The following is a 12,896-nucleotide window of genomic DNA, read 5'->3' as shown; positions in this document are numbered from 1 at the left end:
ATAAATTAGACGTCTGTCTTCTACCTTTTCCATCTAGAGGATGACTAAGTGCAGATATGGATAAAACCTTCGGTGCTGACAAAACCAGACAGATTAAGTTACTATTCAATCTTCTAAGAAAAACAGTATTACAGTTACTGAAAATTTACAGAAACAGATAGTACTTGAATTTTTGTAATAAGGAATAAAACCCATATAGTGATTTGTAGATTATGAAGACCAATAGCTACAAAGATGCACAAAACACTACACAACAGAGGTCTTTTGTTCATGTTCACTATCACAAATAATATTCTATTTATACGAGATTTCTGCTACAATCAGCCATGGAAGGAAAACTTCTAGTCTTTACTCACTTGAGAATTTATTCCTTTAATTGTTGTGAATTTTAAATATACAGTTTCACTCCATTGCCAGAAGAGGTACAGAAGTTTACTCTAATTTATGTACTATTAACCCTGATTATGCAAATCAACTATGTTTCAGCTTTAGCTAGCAGAAAAGTTTACACACATAACTGATTTTAGTGTGCTGTGCGATCTACAGCAGCCTTTTCAGTAATCTTTTTGACAACATTAAAAAAAAAAGTGACTAGGAGCAACTAATCCAAATACAAGTTAATAAGATACTTGCTTCAGAAACAGAGGCTTCTACTCTCCCATCCCAGCAAACCAAAACTCAACTTAGTTGCATAAAGAAGAAAGATACAAACTCAGGCAACTGATTGAAGTGGGACTAATAAAATCCCACACAGTCAACAAGACGTCCAGCTGGTGATTACATTAATAGCTCAGTTATATATGAAGTAGTTACTGAGGGAGATACTAATTTGATAGTAATTAAAAGACCGCTTGCATTCAAGGAGTAAAACTTGCTGCAGCGTTTAGTATTACGGAGAGTCAGAGGAGGATCTCTGCTGGCAGAGCCTTACTATCTGCCTCTCTATTTCAGTTGCATAATTAAAAAAAAAATCGTATGTTATTATGGTAATAATGACAACTTAAAATTTCCAACCACAGCTAAAGAAATGGAAGAACACACAGAGAGAGCTTGCTACTAAAAGGGATGTTTACATAACACCATTTTATATTAAATACCTTTTAATCTCAACACTAGCCACTGTACTTGTATTAGTTTTACTGCAAAACCAGTCTGGTATGAGCATAACTGCAGGTTTTGGCATACAATGCAACAAGCATGCATTAAAGGATAGGCAATTTTAGCCTTAAGGAAAAATAAAGCAGAAGAGTGAAACGCCAACAATCTGAAAAGAGCCACACATAGGGCTTCCGTTTGAGGGCAAGACTTTTAATAAAAAGTCTCACTTGTCTATAAGAGGAATTGTCTAGAAATAGCCTAGCCAAGATTATTTTTATGCAAGACAAAAAAAGAAAACCAACATTTCTATCTACACTTTATGTTGAGATTTTTAAAAAAATTTTGTTACCACAGTTTCTTCAAATCCTCCCATACCAGTGTAGACAAGATGTTCACTTTTACTTTCTACTGGCATGCAGACACATCAATGTCCAGCATATTGATGATTTAACTCCGAAAAATAAAGCCTGAATAAGGAATATTTCTTCCACTTCTGTTCTGTCTCTCTGATACCAACTCAGTTCTGACATTAATGTTTTAGTAGCTTCTCTGCTGGACTACTGGAACTTTGAATCTTGGAAGTTTATGATACATGAAGCTGTTTTCATGAAAGCAAGAAGGTTAAGTATTAGCTTTCTCAGAATGCATTAGTTTCCCATCCCCCAAACCCACTGAATTCTACCGTAAATCTACAAATCCATTAAAGAACAGTACTTCATTAAGTCATTAAGAGCTTCCCACTGGATGTCTAGTTTTTCCACACATTGCCAGCGCAGCTCTGGTACAATCTCATGGGAGCTGAAGAGGAATCTCCTCAAAAGGAGGTTCAAGGCTCTGAACTCTACCCCTTCCCCCTGAGTCTCCTGTGAATATCAGAAAGAATACAAAATGTGCCAAATTAAGGTCAAAATAAAAGCAAAATAGAATCAAAGGAAAACAGCCTGAACAACATAAACGCTGACAACTATGCTAAAGTGCAAGATATGAAGCAGATATGCTTTTTTAAAGGGAACCTACAGCTTTCCGTCATTCATTACCTTCATTGAGAAATGCAGAAAACACAGCCTTGTCACTGACCAAATACGAATTATCAGAAACAAACACTAAAATAGTCACAGCAGCAAAAGATTAGCTTAATTTCAGCCTGTCCAGCAAGTTTAATTAATCATTTAAGTTGAACTGATTTCATTAACTTTAATGCAAGGTCCCTGATTACTGCAGAGCACTACTTTTAAATACCAAAAAAAAATGCCACCTGGTTTTCTTAGTATGTTGGCTAGTTGCATTGAGGAATACACAGACAAATCTGCCAGCTGCATAAATGATTCCAATAAATGCCAACAAGCATTTGTCTACAGAGACAGGAAAACACTGCGTAATTCTGAAATGCTGATACCTTGTCCCCTCCTGCTGATACAAGGGAGTAGTCACGTATGTAGATCAACAAAGGCAGTACAAACTCAGAAAGACTGTAAGTCTTCCTAATTGACCAAATATGGAGGGGTGCCATGCCATGCTCGACCTTGTGCTCACCAACAGGGAAGGGCTGGTGGAGGATGTGAAACTGAAGGACAGCCTTGGCTGCAGCAACCATGACATGGTGGAGTTCAAGATCCACGGGGCAGCAAGGAAAATACATGGCAAGCTCTCTGCCCTAGACTTCAGGAAGGCAGACTTCGGCCTCTTCAGGGACCTGATGGGCCAAGTGCCATGGGAGGCAGCCCTGGAGGGAAGAGGGGCCCAGGAAAGTTGGTCTATATTCAAGGAGCACCTCCTCCAAGCTCAGCAGAGGTGCATCCCGATGAAAAACAAGTCGGGCAAAAAGGCCAGGAGGCCGGCTTGGATGAGCAAGGAGCTCCTGGACCAACTGAAAGTAAAAAGGAAGCCTATAGAGGGTGGAAGCGGGGACAGGTAGCCTGGGAGGTCTAAAGAGAGGCTGCGCGAGTGGCCAGGGATCAGGTAAGGAATGCCCTGGCAAAACTGAATCTGGCCAGGGATATAAAATGCAACAAGAAGAGCTTTTATAGGTACGTAGGGGACAAAAGAAAGTCCAGGGAAAATGTAGGCCCCCTCCGGAAGGGAACTGGTGCCTGGTTACCCAGGACATGGAGAAGGCTGAGGTTCTCAGTAACTTTTTTGCCTCAGTCTTCACCGACAAGAGTTCCCGTCCCACCACCCAAGCTGTAGAAGGTGCAAGCAGGGACTCCGAGGATGAAGAACTGCCCATTGTACTCGAAGAGCAGGTTCGGGATCATCTGAGGAACCTAAAGGTGCACAAGTCCATGGGTCCTGATGAGATCCATCCGCGGGTCCTGAGGGAACTGGCGGATGAAGTTGCCAAGCTACTGGTTATCGTATTTGAGAAGTTGTGGCGGTCTGGTGAGGTCCCCGATGACTGGAAAAGAGGGAACATAACCCCAATTTTTAAAAAGGGGACCAAGGAAGACCCAGGTAACTACAGGCCGGTCAGCCTCACCTCTGTGCCTGGCAAGGTCATGGAGCAGATTCTCCTGGAAACCATGCTAAGGCACATGGTGAGCAAGGAGGTGGTTGGTGACAGCCAACATGGCTTCACCAAGGGCAGATCGTGCCTGACCAATTTGGTGGCCTTCTATGACGGGGTGACGGCATCAGTGGACAAGGGACGAGCAACAGACATAATCTACCTGGACTTGTGCAAAGCTTTTGACACTGTCCCGCATGACATCCTTCTCTCTAAACCAGAGAGACATGGGTTTGATGGACGGACCACTCGGTGGATAAGGAGTTGGCTGGATGGCCGCACTCAGAGAGTGGTGGTCAATGGCTCAATGTCCATGTGGAGACCGGTCACGAGTGGCGTCCTTCAGGGGTCCGTGCTGGGCCCGGCCCTGTTCAACATCTTTGTCGGCGACATGGACAGTGGGATAGAGTGCACCCTCAGCAAGTTCGCTGATGACACCAAGCTGTGTGGTGCCATCGACACGCTGGAAGGGAGGGATGCCATCCCGAGGGACATTGACAGGCTGGAGAGGTGGGCCTGTGCCAACCTCACGAAGTTCAACCAGGCCAAGTGCAAGGTCCTGCACCTGGGTCATGGCAATCCCAGGCACAAATACAGGCTGGGCGGAGAATGGATCGGTAGCAGCCCTGAGGAGAAGGACTTGGGAGTGCTGGTGGATGAGAAGCTTAACATGAGCAGGCAATGCGCCCTTGCGGCCCAGAAGGCCAACCGCATCCTGGGCTGCATCAAGAGGAGCGTGGCCAGCAGGTCGAGGGAGGTGATTCTGCCCCTCTACTCTGCCCTGCTGAGACCACAACTGGAGTACTGTGTCCAGTTCTGGAGCCCCCAACACAAGAAGGACATGGACCAGTTGGAGAAGGTCCAGAAGAGGGCCACAAAGATGATAAAAGGGCTGGAGCACCTCTCTTATGAGGACAGGCTGAGAGAGTTGGGGCTGTTCAGCCTGGAGAAAAGAAGGCTCCGGGGAGACCTGATAGTGGTCTTCCAGTACCTCAAGGGGGCCTACAAGAAAGATAGGGAAAGGCTGTTTAGTAGGGCCTGTTGCAATAGGACGAGGGGTAATGGTTTTAAAATAGAGGGGGGTAGATTTAGATTGGAAATTAGGAAAAAATTTTTTACAATGCGAGTTACAGAACACTGGAACAGGTTGCCCCAAGAGATGCGGTGGAAGCCCCATCCCTGGAAACGTTCAAGGCCAGGCTGGATGAGGCTCTGAGCAACCTGATCTAGTTGGGGATGTCCCTGCTCCTTGCAGGGGGGTTGGACTAGATGACCTTTGAAAGTCCCTTCCAACCCTAACCATTCTATGATTCTATGATTCTAAATACAGGTGGGCCTTCAGAAACGGTAACAAAAAATTTCACATAAAACCAGTCACTACATGCAACTCTTCAAATAGTCGTTTACAGACATGTGTTGTTACCTTGCTATCAGTCAATTAGATTGCAGTTGGGGCCAATGTAACTGGCATTAGATTAATAAAAAACAACATGCAAGTAAAAATATATGCACAAGTGAGATCTTGGACATTTCTTTCATGGTTAAATATTTCATATAAAATTGATAATTTACTAATTTAATCTTATTTGTTCAAGACAGAAATAAAGAAATAATGCCAAAATTAAAGATTAAATAGACTATAAATAAACAAGAAAGAAGAGTATAGCTAAAACAGTATGACTATTTAAAAAATGCTCTGCAACTACACTTGTCATGTTAGAGAGAAAATATTACAGTAAATTGTATCACTGAGGGAAACTTTTACTTCCCAGATATAAACTGTAAAATAAATTCTATGAATAATGGTAGGAACCACATGCAACAGCAAGCAGCTTTCTTCAAACAGCAACTGAGCCAACAAGATGCAATTATTATTTTAGGCTTGCTTTTGGTAAATGGCAGCAACATTATAGAACAGCCAACCACTGCTTGAACTGAGCAATTAGACGTTGATTCAGTTTAAATTAGATGGAAGGATAAACAAGTATAGGTCTGTAAATAATGTTATGTGTACATTGCAATTATCCTATGTGGCCATGGGTAGGCTGTTGCTAATGCCTGCACTGACCAGTTCAAACTGTTTCAGATAGTACACTCAATGTTCTGCAGTGCAACGTAGAATGGTAGACATATCTAAACAAGTCTGGGTTAAGGATATGGTTCATGTCCAGCAGCAGTATTGCCCTAAGATACTATTCTTTGCCATTTCTCCCTCTGCTGCCCATTTCTGTCACTGTACACCGCTCCATCAATGATAGCACGATAACTGTTGGTAGGGTCACACTTCGAGAACAGTCAGGACAGCATACAGGTGAAAATTAAGTGGACAGAAAAAATGCAAGGAGGACAGCTTTTTTTTTTTTTCCCCAGCTTATCAGTTTCATCATCTATTTGATGTGTAACTTCAAAACAGTTGTGCTGGCCTAGATGAAGGATCAAAAGTGTCAATAGCCATCCAAGCCTATTTATAACATGGACCTTGACGAGCTTATTAAATGGATTACATTACTTTGTTACCCAAGGTAGCATAGGACTGTCAGCCCAGTTGTCCTTTCCAGTCCCTATTTTCCTGTGAGGTCTTTCAAAATTAAAGCACTTTTATTTAAATTGCATTTTTACTATGAATATCTAACTGGCCTCTGTTGCAACTTGCACTGCTCTTTTTCTTGAGTGAGTCCTATGACATTTAATAATGGCAGTGGAGTAACATACAGGGCATACTGAAACATACTACGCCTTTTTACAGCGCTTCATTTTCAGGAGGAAAGGCACAGAAAGTTTGCTTTGAACTTTCAGCTACAATAAAGAGAATTATAGAACCAGCTGTTTTCACAAATTATTGCATTAATCCGCCAATCCCAAAAGCAGTAATAATAATTTCTGGCAAAAGCAGTGTAAATTGAGTAACAAATTAAAAGCTTAGTAGCTACTTCTTACAAGAGGATTTTTAAGAAGAAAACAAAGCCTATAAGTTAGAGAATGCTATCATTGCTATTTGTACTAGAATGCCAGACTATTTTACCAACAAATCTACAGTTTGATTGCTTGCTGCTTCTGGAAAATATAAATTTGATTTTATTTTAGAAAGGAGGAGGACTTTTAAAATACTCTATTACAGCACAACAGTGGCCAACACAACTGCTGCAAAGATAAACAAAGCAATTCAATTTACAGACTGATTTTTAACTTGTGCAGTAAGTATTTTAGACACATTAAACATTTACGTAAGTCTGGTTTTGTTTAGAAACATCTTCCCTGACTGGAAAATGCCAAGCAACCCTTTGTTGGCACAGAATCATAGAATGGTTAGGGTTGGAAGGGACTTTCAAAGGTCATCTAGTCCAACCCCCCTGCAAGGAGCAGGGACATCCCTGACTAGATCAGGTTGCTCAGAGCCTCATCCAGCCTGGCCTTGAACGTTTCCAGGGATGGGGCATCCACCATCTCTTGGGGCAACCTGTTCCAGTGTTCTACCATCCTCATTGTAAAAAATTTTTTCCTAATATCTGTCTAAATCTATCTCCCTCTGTTCCTTTAACGCTATTAAAATAAAACAAGAAATCCACAATCTACGAAGCAGAAGCAGCAAAGTATAGTACCAGCTTTAGAAAATACTTGCAAGTTTGCCCACAATATGCTCCTTCTACTGATAATCACTTTATAATACGGTCAAGATTTAAGTCTGCTGTCGCACTTAACTCTGATTACACATGGATAGCTCTGACTCCCTCCAGGACTCCTTAATGGTACTTCCGGTTTTCAACTTAATATTCATCTAAACAGTATTAGTTACAATGACTAGTATAAATTTAGAGGATAAAGTGTATTTATACATGTATTTCTGGGAAACACATATACAGACCAGTTTATCGTACCTGATAATAGATCTGACAGTTCCATGTGGCCACAAAAAAATCAGAGTATATTAGCTTCATGTAGGATGGAATACTATATTCTCTGCTGAAAAAAGGTCTGGGATAACAGCTTCAGGGGTAAAGCGGGAGCCAAGATTTTAAAAAGATGAGAAAGACTTAGAGAGAGGGGTCTCAAATTCAGACAATTTAGTAATCTTCTAGTTTTTAAATACTCTAATGGCAAATAAATGCAATTAAGTTTTTCTTGCTGCACCTTATGTATACTTTAGGGGACATTCCTACAGAAATAAATAAGAGTAGATTTGCAAATCACAGTGAACACGATGAACAACTCTTTCTGTCATTAATTTACTGTATCAAGCTTTGTAAGAGCTGCCAATTTAAAATTAAGAACGACAGTAAGACCATTTTGGTCTTTCTTTCTTCTGAAACAGCAAATCTTATTTAAACAACACTTCCTAGTGAGAGGCTGCAGGAGAACCAGCGCTGCTTGCTGGAAGCGAGCATTGTGTGTGTGAAGACCACATCCATCAGGTACCTGCAGCCAACATTCACAGGGTCGCAATGTTTTGACTCCACCTAGCGGCCTTGTTAGAAAAAAAAGCCAAAAAACCAACACAACAACAAACCAGACACGTCCCATTAAGGCAACGCAACAACTGATGGTTTGCCTCAGGACAGATTATTTAATACTTGAACAACATGCCATATGTTGGCATTTCTCTGGAAGTAAGACTCAGTGCTACCAAATGTATATAAATGATACCAGACAAGCCTCATATGGAATGGAATATTATTTTTTCTTTAAATGAAGAAGTTAAAATGCATTTCAGAAATAAATCACAATGATTACTCAGCACCATCTAATATAATTTAAGATACATTGCAGTCAGTCTGTGTTCTCAGGATGGATTTTAAGACAGAAATTTAATAGGCTAAAATCTTTGTATTATTTACAGATCTTTAATTCTTGTTTCAATTTTAAATATATCTCCACATTCTTTCATTTTTGACTCACAGTTTCAGACAAGAAGTAATTGTATATTTTACAGTAAAGCAAGGACAAAATTAAGCAAAGTAAGCAGAGGACTGAATAACCCAAGGCAAAAACAAGAATGAGGGGAAGGAAAAAAAAAAAAGTCCAAGATACAAGACAGAACAAGCAAAGTACAGTTAAATAGCTCAAAGAAGCTAATCACAGGGCAACATTATTTCAAATGAGTCAAAGGAATTAGACTACAGCCCCACAATATAAGTAATCACTTTTTCCTGCTGGACAAACACATCTGAAGTCCTTGTAACGCTTCACTTCTCAGTCCTTCCATGCATTTGCCTCTTGACAGTGAATACACACCTTGAATTCCTGGGCCATTTTCTTTAGAAAAGTACCTGGCGCTATGTCATGCCTGTGTTTGGCACAGAGAGATCTCACTATAGCAAGAGGATAGGATGTTTAGTACTTCTTAATTTAAAGCTCCATAACTGCCATTTGAAACTGGGTTTTTTCTTAAGCTGCATTTGAAGGAATAGAAGAAAATCTAGTGCCTTTTAACACTAAATAATCAATTTTGTCACAACATCTTTCAGAAGAAAAGGATTCTTTGCAACTTAATTCACTGTACACTCTACATTGATTATACTGTTATAATAGATGTACTTTTATCTCTTCAGATCAATGTGAGTGAGCAAAAAAAGCTGCAAGTTACACAAACATTTTAAAATCTTTATTGACACATACATTACCTTCAGTGGTGCTTTTATGACCTTACTATCTGTCAACAAGTGTTTACTGATCTATCTGATAGAATTAACATCAACAGTAAAGAAATTGAAAAAGGCACTGTGTGGCAGCTAACAGAAAATCCAGACCTTAAGTAGGAACTCATACATGTGTATAACATGTTACAACTTACTTATATCCTCTCCCTTTCCCCCCAGCCCCCTCCAACAATCTAAGGAATCTGGAAACTGGTCTGATAGACTTTTCAACACTCGCATGCAAAGAATAGGTGTGCTACATTAAATTTCATGCAGGATGTGCTCATTAGGATTGTCTTATTGTTTGGTTCTACCATCAGATGAACCATGGAAACACAGAAAAAAATAAAATACTGCTTTTAAGGCCCTACAGTGGTCTCAGGTGCTGCTGCATAAGTGTCTATCATATGTCTATCATGTCAGCAGTAAAAGCAGCAGGTAAAGTGCATGCTCTTTAAGGCAAATATCACAATTACTGCAAGGATAGTTCAGTATTTGAATGCAACCAGTTAATGCATGAAAACCAGCTTTTTTACTCCAACTAAAGAAGCAATGCCGCAGGACAGAGAAAACTATTGAGGAGAGTTTGTAAACACAAAAGGGTTCCTTGATTTACACTCACAGTTAATCAGTTCAGCTTGTACCATGGAAATACCCTTTGCTTTCCCATTGATCTTAAGTCTCATACAGTCAAATCAATGAGAAATGTTCTCTGCTATCTAGTTAGCTGGAAAACTCTCTGCCTTTGTGGCAGATGATGACCTTATCTCGCTTATTTGTGCCATTTTAAGTCACTGCTCTTCTTGGGAAGACAGTGCACTCTAGCATGCCATGATTGTTTCAAGGCTTGCAAAATCCCAGACAGCACTCTGCGCTACAGCATGCCAGCTCAACATCACAAATTAGGTAACAAACGATGCCTGGTTTCTGCTCCGGCTTTTGAGTGAATAGGGACTTCACCAGTCCCTGGTTCCAGCCTACATGAAAGATTGTTCCAGTATGACAAGTATGGCCAAGAACTTTACTCATTTAACACTCTACAACAGAAATAAAAAAGTGTCTCTGTTGAAGATAGAAGTTTCTTGGAGAATGTATGATTAACACACCCACCGAACAGTATTTTGCTCAGAAACAAGTGTAATTCACCCCCAACCTCACCTTGCTTTCCCTAATCTAAATACATGTAACATGTACTGCAAAAGAGTCTCCTCTACAATCTCAGAAATCTATTGGAATTCTTTGAGGAATTCACAATAGACAAATATCAGTGATCAGTTAATATAATCTACGTGATTTCCAAAGACCTGACCAAAATGTCCCAAAGAAACCGCGCTGCTGTGAGATAAGAAGGGAGATCCTCTTACAGATAAATGGTTAAAAGCAAGGAAATAAACAGAAATAGCTGCTCATTATTCAGAATGGGACTAGGTGACCAGTAGAGCCCTGTAGGATTCCATGCTGGGTTCTGTATTCTTTCACATATTTATACCTCATCTAGAAAAAGGTGGGGTTAATGAAGTAACAAAATTTGCTGATGATACTGTACTGATGATAATGCAGTGTACTAAAGGCAGTCACAAGAAGATGTGAAAAAATGTCACAACACTGAGTTAAGTTTAAAACCACTAACAAAGTTAATTTTAGTTTTAATAAATGTGAAGTGACACACACTTCTGACTTTACATAGAGTGATGAGCTGTGAGATGATCTAGTAATTCTGGAGACATGACAGTTTAAGAAAAACATCAACCAAGAAGTAGCTGAAAAGAAGGAAATGGTAGGATTTAGCAGAGGTAGAACAGAGAACAAAACACAAAGATTCATTATACCACTCTGTAATAACACGAAGCACATGCATACTACATCCGGTTCTGATCCTCCCAACAGGTATAAACTCTCTTGTCATCTGTCCTCCCATCTGCCAAAACCTTTTCCTGTTCTACCAAGTCACGATGAGTAAGTAACAATCAGCTGCAGTGAGGAATGGACTGGGATTCTTCAGATTGGACAGAAAAAAAAAAAAAGGCACACAGAGGAAATACTTCATCATTAAGAGGATGGAGGGAATGCATAGGGATCAAGGGGATCTTTCCTCTGTCATCTCTGACACAGCTCAGGAAAAGATAAAGAACAGTTTTAGGAGGCAGTTTCAATATAGAAAGGCATTACTGGACAAATTTTTGTGCATCATATGTGACAACTGGTTTTGTGTTGGGGACTCCCCAATTCCTATACTGTTCTGAAAAGATAGTACTGAATGTTCATCTTATTTTACATGCTTTCTGAGGCAACCGATACTGGGTCTTGTAGACAAAAGGATAGACTTTTGAACTAACCCAAACCATTTAAAAGAAACCTTTCCAAGCCAGGCATTTCTTCCTTTATAGACAGAATGACAGAACAGGCATGTCCTCTGTAGAGGATGGGAACAAGAGCAAATGTATCGAAGTAAATGGAATCTGAGTACGTGATGAGGAGCAACAGTACAATGCCAGCCAGAGTGTGGACGGTGTGTGATCAGCAATTGGATTGGCTAACTAACGCATGATATGACAGTGGAGTGGACAGTAGTGCGGTGGTAGAACTCGTGCAAATAGCTGCCTTATCAGTAAGGTGTATAAAGCACTGCTTGTAAAATAAACTATGTCTCACTTGCACCACAAGTTGAGTCCATGCCATAATATGCCACATATAGCGCCTGAACAGGGACTTGAAAGAAGGCCTGAATAGAGCCCAGACTGATGGCATAACCCAGCTGAACCAGAGACCGGGAACCAGAGACCGGGATCGGGATCCCCACAATCAAGAGGTGCACCCATCACCTGCACACAGGTGAGCAGCTGGGAACCATGGGAGGGAAAATGTCCTCAGAACAGATGCAAGGCATTGATGTGATGAGAAGAACGCTAAAAGCTCAGGGCAGAAGTGTCACCGGCCCACCGTTAGTGACTTTGCTAGATTGGATTTGTGATAATCATCCACAATTTCCCACAAATGGGACTTTTCAACTAGAGGCATGGGAAGGACTGGGCGCAGCCTGCAAAAGGTCGCCACGGCAGGAAATAGCCAGGCTTGCAAAAACCTGGCCACTTGGGGGCAAATCTTGCTAACCATCAAAACGCTTCGACGGAATCTTACCACCAATGCTCCCGCTTCTCTTGAGGCATCAGTGCCTCCATTACCAGACCCCCAACTGAGGGGCGTGCCCCTCTGCAACAGCGGGGTCTCCATAGAAACTGGCGGGCGGGAGGGGCCGGCGCAGAGAACTCCGTGCGGCGTTCCCGCTCCCAAGCAGCCCCGACCGGTAGGGCAGAGCCACCCCCCTCCCGCGCCCTCCCCTCCTCCTGGGGCTCCACCTACCAATCCTTTCTCTGATACTGTGCTTGCTAATAACGACACCTCTCCGGAGGAAGATCCGTTTGACCCGGGTCCAATAGACTCTGAAAAGAAACCCGATCTGTTCCCCCCTCCGCAAGCTGTGAATGCTAGCCATGCAGCTGTGAGTGTCGGAACTCGCAGTATCTGGGAAGCGTGTAGGAGACAGGCGGCGCAGGACGGAGACCGGCAAACTGCCTTAGCCTGTCCGGTTATGTATCAAGCCAACCAGCAGCCGGCTTGGCGGCCTCTCACGTATGATGCCAGAAAGGAGCTGAGACAAAGAG

The 12,896-nt window shown here is 41.6% G+C and overlaps 1 protein-coding gene across 1 annotated transcript in view; it reads right to left on the bottom strand.

Annotated features, from left to right (window-relative positions):
- Window positions 1-12,896, bottom strand: part of NLN (neurolysin) — a 47,624-nt gene that overhangs the window by 27,263 nt on the left and 7,465 nt on the right. The gene's annotated exons all lie outside the window — the stretch shown is intronic.

Source organism: Chlamydotis macqueenii, chromosome Z, assembly GCF_036417535.1.
Source record: "Chlamydotis macqueenii isolate bChlMac1 chromosome Z, bChlMac1.mat, whole genome shotgun sequence".
Classification (NCBI taxonomy): Eukaryota; Metazoa; Chordata; class Aves; order Otidiformes; family Otididae; genus Chlamydotis; species Chlamydotis macqueenii.
Note: the sequence above shows the minus strand (reverse complement) of the source record. Positions and strands in the feature narration are given on the sequence as shown.